The sequence below is a fragment of the Tripterygium wilfordii genome, chromosome 22 (assembly GCF_013401445.1).
Source record: "Tripterygium wilfordii isolate XIE 37 chromosome 22, ASM1340144v1, whole genome shotgun sequence".
Taxonomy (NCBI): Eukaryota; Viridiplantae; Streptophyta; class Magnoliopsida; order Celastrales; family Celastraceae; genus Tripterygium; species Tripterygium wilfordii.
In genome coordinates this window covers 6233181-6239357 of record NC_052253.1, presented here as the reverse complement: position 1 = coordinate 6239357, position 6177 = coordinate 6233181, and the positions used below count along the sequence as shown (strand labels likewise).

Here is a 6177-nt window from a genome sequence, read left to right as displayed (position 1 = left end):
GAAAACATTAGTATTGGCATGAATCAGGACAGAGCACCTTACAAAGATCACCTATGATGATGAGAAGATTACACAATCAAACATTTTTTTTGGTAACTGAGGAAGCACTTAGCTCAGCATGCCTTTGGCAATAGTCTAATTGGTTCTTTCTCCGATTTAGGGAGTACGGTGCTCGAAGTTGAGAGTTCGAATCAACTAAGGATATTTTTTGGGCTTCTCCCCTTTTGGGAACCTACCTATATGGGATTCGGTCCAATTTTATTTATCGCCAGCGTGATGCGTTGGGTAGTTTCTCTATTATTAAAAAAAAAAAAACTCATTGAATGATAGACCCCAATTTATTGGAGAACTATTCTCTCTTCTCCTAAATTGATGTTGTTCTTCCTGTTTTGTCCTGCTTCATTTGTGGTTCCTAAGGAGACAAATCATTTAAAATTCTACAAATTCTTTTGAAAGACTTTCTTTGCCAACTGGCAGTATCCCACCTCACCCCCTCCTAGCACCCCCTCTTATAAAGAGCAGGCTTTGCCACCTCCTTTTCACATATCATATAATCGACCTTCTCTTCTCTCTTTGACTCTTCATCATTCTCATCATCATATCCTCCTCCTTAGCCCCTCCAGCAAACAATTTCTTCTCTGCATTTTCAATCATTTTCTTAGAAATCAATGGCTTCCAATTCAATCTCACCGGGTGGTGCCAGTGGTCGTGGACGGTCAAAGAAAACAAGGCCTTTGAGAGGGCTTTGGCTGTGTATGAAAAGGACACCCCGGACCGTTGGTTCAATGTGGCCAGAGCAGTTGGTGGAAAAACAGTGGAAGAAGTGAAGAGCCGCTATGAGCTCCTTGAGGAGGACGTCAAGATTATCGAGTCAGGTCAAGTGCCATATCCCTATCACTGGACTACTGGAGGGAGTAGCAAATGAATCATGAGCGACGAGCAGAAGAGGTAGTATGTAAATTAAACCTAATGTTCATATCTTAAAACTAGCGGGTTTCGTTAAGATTCATGCAGCCGATCCCAGACTATTTAGGAATAAGACTATGACCAAGTTGGCGAAAGCCTATCGTTATCTAATCGTAACCCAGATAAAATCATATAATTATAAGAGTCTAATATCATTTGCTTTCTCTGATATGCAGTATGAAGAACTTGAAGCTCTACTAAGCATTAAGGCTCCGTTTGGAACTCCGTATAGGATAATATAATTTTTCTGCCCAATGTATAATTTAATCATATAAGTTGATGTATAATTTAATCCTATCCGGTGTTTGAAAATAATATAATATTAGGTTTGTATAGTATAAGATTTGTGATAATATATCTGGATTACCCCCAATTAAAGTGAAAGTGAGGGTCTTTTTTGTCATTTGACATGTTATTTTTTATACTAAGCACTCCGTATAAAATAAAAACAAGTTGTATCGTATAAGAACCACTTTTGTATAAAGTTATATTATCATGAGTATTTTAAAAATCGTCCAAACACCCGATAAATTCATTAAAGGATAATTTTATACCATACGAAGTCTTATCCACGTATCCAACGGAACCTAACTGTATAAAAAAACTAGCAGCAATAAAAACTAATTGGGCTGATGCTTATATAACAAGTAGGAGTAGATATAGCCTTATATCAAGAATCCCAATTCCCAAATCTGTGATTCAGCCTCATATATGTTCTGCAAGAGTGTTTTTATGTATCTATGTCTCATGCATATAAGTATGAAATCAAGTTTTCCCTTTGTTTCCATCAATCTACTGCTGTTCATTATTTGATTTATATATAACCAATAGTTTGACTGTTGAAAACTCATGAATTTATGCAAAACAAAGAAGAAAAAACAAGCAAGTGAATAGGCGGGAAAGGGAAAAAAAATAAGAAAGAAAAAAGGCAAAGATGCTGTAAGGGAACTACGTTTCTGGCAAGAACAGTTGATAAATGGCAACAGGAACACCAACAGCTGGTCAAGTACATATAATCCTGTTTTTGTTGTCAAGTTCCTGCATGGAAGGCTCTCAACACTGGTAATACTAATTGAAAAAAGAAAATAGACTTTCTTTGTTAGAAATATGTAGTGAGGGTGAGCCCAGGCATGCATAGGCCTTGAGAAAAGCCCATCGTACTCAAAAGTTTGAGTTGGACGGTTGGACCTCCCAATGATGTATAAAACATGCCTTTTCTTTCTGGTTTTTGTGAAACTTGGGTTGGACCTCCCCCTGCCCCATGATATATAAACTGCACTTTTTTTTTTCTATTTTTTTCAATGTGAGATTTGGATGAGTTCCAGCACTCCCCTCAAGTCATCACACTTGTTACATCCAACACAAATTCCATCTTTATGCAAACCCAGAATTCCTTCTCTCCCCGTTTACGCTTTTTTTTTTTTGGTTGTAGAGGATGTGGTCACCCCACTTTTAGTGTCCTGTAATGTCACACCACTTTCCTTTAGGAAGAATATTGCTCTTCCGAAGCAACAATAATGTTTTAAACAAACACTAGTTTATAAATTCGCGATTGAATGAATCTGGAAGAACAAACACTGGTCTATTATTATTGTTCTTCCGAAAAGAGATGAATGAAGGGCAGAATAGGATTTACGAGAAAACCAATGAATGAACAGATCTAACGGTTGATAGAGGAATGGGACTGAAGTCGATCCCAAAAGAAAATTAACAAAATATAAAAAGAAAACTAAAGAATTGAAATCTGGAACAACAACATTCACTGAATAACCAATTTACTTCCAGATAATCAAACAAATTTCCACTTATTCTGTATTCCGAAATCAAATGGATTTGTTTCAGCATCAAAAGATAAACCAAACAATTTCTCAATCAATCAAACCTTTATAATCCATTAATCCTGGGAAAATTACGAAGAAACTAAAAGAAAGAGAAGGTGCTCAGAATCTGTTAAGAATGGATGAGAGAGTTTGTCTTCATCAAAATGTCAGACTAACGAGATTCACAATATCTCATCATCATCGCACCTTCTCTTTCTCTAATCTCTACGTAAAGCTGTGTTCGTGTGTTGAGAGCGAATAAGGGAAAAAAGAGAGAGTGAGTGCTCTGAATTCGCAGGTGAAGAGAACTACGATCTGCTTCAAAGCCGGCTGAAACACAATTAGGGATTAGGGTTTCACTGCCCTTTATAGCTCCACGGCGAGGGTTTTTCTTAATAACGGAAATGCCACAACATTTCAATTAGTTCCGTCAACTGCCCACTACTTTTTGCATTATTTGTGTTTAGACCCCATCGTCATTTTACCTCTACCTTTCGATTCTTTTTCCCTCTTTTTTGTGCAAAATATTTTTACAAAAAACGTGTATTTTTGTTTTCCAGGAATTTCTGTTTTTCGGATTTTTTAAAATAGGCAATCAAAATAGGTATTACTTTTTAATTTCTAGTATCGATCCTACTAATGTTACTCGTACGATCTACACGATCACGAAGAGTAAATATGAATGTGCCGTTAATAAATGAAAGAATACTACTGTCGAGTGGAGAGGTTATTACTTTCGGAAGTTAAGGAAAAATTTAAAGTATCTTAAAAAATTTTCTTCTTTAATATATTTGCTCATCGATACTTGGACCCAATTTGTGATGGTGAAGTAGAAAGACTATTGAGCAGGAAGGATGCATAATTATTATCGGGTATGATGAAGAGGGTTGAAAGTCGGAAGGGCAAATATGTGTAGATCCCTCTGGAGGTCATGGATGACCTTCACAATATGTGGGAGAAACCAGAGTACCAGAAGAAAAGATAGTTTAGAAAGAAGAACCAAGAATCTTAGGTTGGTTGTTCCACCATATTGGTGGCTCTATTTTGCACTCGGAATATCATAAGAAAATGATAATTTTTTGTGAAGTTAACAATTTCAATTGTTTATCTAGTTTCAAATCGAAATAACATTGACTTATTTATATTGTAAAAAGCGGAACTTGGTCGACACCCCAATTGCGTAGAGGTAATTCTTTGCATCCATCAGAAAAAGGCTACGCAAGAATTCGTTGATTCACGATCAACTACATTATATATAAGTATTATTATATTTTAATATTATTGTGATATTTAAGTGATCATATTTAAAATTATAATTTTTTTTTCTTTTGATACAGAATAACTTCGCCAAGTTGATGGAAGACACGTTGATACAAGCATCAGCCTCTAAGATTAGTGAGTCACCTGATGAGAAGCTGGACGAGAGTTCCCTATTCCTTGAGGCAGATAGGGGGTGAATAAGAAAGGGTAGTGTCTATAGTCTTGTATCAGAGGCATGTTGTCTACGCAGTTCATATTCCTCCAGTAGACGTTCTAGAGCGTATTCTTAGGAGGAGCACGTGGCTCAAATAAACTCTGCGTTAAGGGATCAGTTCGAGGAACATAAGCGACTTGTGCAGCATTAGCAGCAGATAATCAGTACTTTGCAGTAGCAAATGCTGGATCAGGCTCGGATGATGCAAATAACTCCTTTTCGAATAGGGATGCGACCCTCTAGTAACAACCCTGACGATGACCGTGAGGATGATGGGCACTCTAGCTTCTGATGAGAACAAGTTCGAGGGTCGTCTCTTTTTATTATATTATATTTGATAAAAAAATTTGAACACAACTTTATAAATTTATATTTTATATATATATATATATATATATATATATATATATATATATATATCCATTCTTATACATTTTAATACTAGAATTTTAATAAATTTATCTAATTGATAATTATATTAAAAATATAAATTATATAAATTAAAAAAATCATTATTTAAAAATAAAAATTGAGTTTTACTGCATATTCTTTACGTCACTAAATGTGTTTTAAAAATTATTAAATACAATTATCTAAAAACTTAAATTTTTTAAAAATCCAATTTAAAAAACTAGCGAAGGAATTTCACTATAATTCGGTCGCTAAACTAGAATGACCCAACTAATGGTGATAGTACATGTCTCTCTTAACCCATGAAAAGATTAATCACAAAGAGGTAGCCATTTGATAAGGTAGAAAAAAATTTAAAAAATTTTAAAAAAGTTAAGAATGTATTTATAGGGGTTCATGAGATTGCTGGTCTTGCATAGAAGGAAGCTGTGACAAGGTTTAACATGATGCATCTGTTTGTGTATAGACAAATAACACTAGTATTGACTTTACCTGTGACAATTACAACTATATATAGATAGTGCATTTTTAACTATAAATGTGAAGCAGCGCTCGTAAAGTCGAATGAGAGATGAATGCATAAATTAATAAGTTTCAAATCTTAACTTTATAGGTCGTAGTGACAATGATTTGCGGGTTATTACACGAACTCATAGATTTAAACTAACCATTTCCAATATCTATTTTCTCCAAACAAAGTATAAAATAAATAATAAAACGTATCAAGGTTTTTGTTTATTTATTTTTTATGACCATGATTTTTAATTTCACAATAGCATCATACTTCATCAAACAAGTTAATAAGTCTTAACAACCAAAACTAATGCACACATCACCTTGACATAATCATTATACTATCAATGCGGGCTTAATTAGTCCAATATTGGACCAAGATAATGCAGTATTTTCGCCTTTGCATACGCTCTAATATCTCGTTTTCTTGGCATTTCCTTCACCAAATTCTCCTCCTAATTAAAACTGCCATTGTCTGTCAAATTGAGTCAACCTCTACCTTCCATGGTTTCAGGGGACATTGCTCAATTTCCCCTCTAACGGCTACCTCAAACCCTTTTTTTTAAAAAAATAGTTTTAATCAATTTGTTATATAATAATTACAAAACAATAACTCATTTACCAAAAATAAAAATTAATGATTTAATTGCAATATTAAATATGGTAATAAACTAACAAATGTCAACATTAATCCTAATAATCTTGTAATGTTTCAATTTCAAATTCCATCTATCAAGTAAAATTCCAATCACAAAATGAGTGTAAATTAATTACATTTTCAAAGGCTTGATTCTTGCTATTCAAGCACAATCTAATTGCCTCCACATTCCTTGGATTACAATAAATATAAATAGTGTACGTATAGGTACATGCTTATGTGAAGTACATTGCACTTCAACTGCAGGAAATTGGTTTCTGCAGATCACCAAACACTCATTGAGCTGCAAATCTAAAAACAACATCATTTGCTCTCATCGATCATTGTTCACCACA

At 34.3% G+C, this 6177-nt stretch overlaps 1 non-coding gene across 1 annotated transcript; it reads right to left on the bottom strand.

The window, feature by feature from the left end:
* Positions 1-2904: 2904 nt before the first annotated feature.
* On the bottom strand, positions 2905-2992 carry LOC119992367. Its single transcript, XR_005466369.1, has one exon. It is a non-coding gene; the product is annotated as a small nucleolar RNA U30 (small nucleolar RNA).
* Between the last annotated feature and the right edge of the window lie 3185 nt (positions 2993-6177).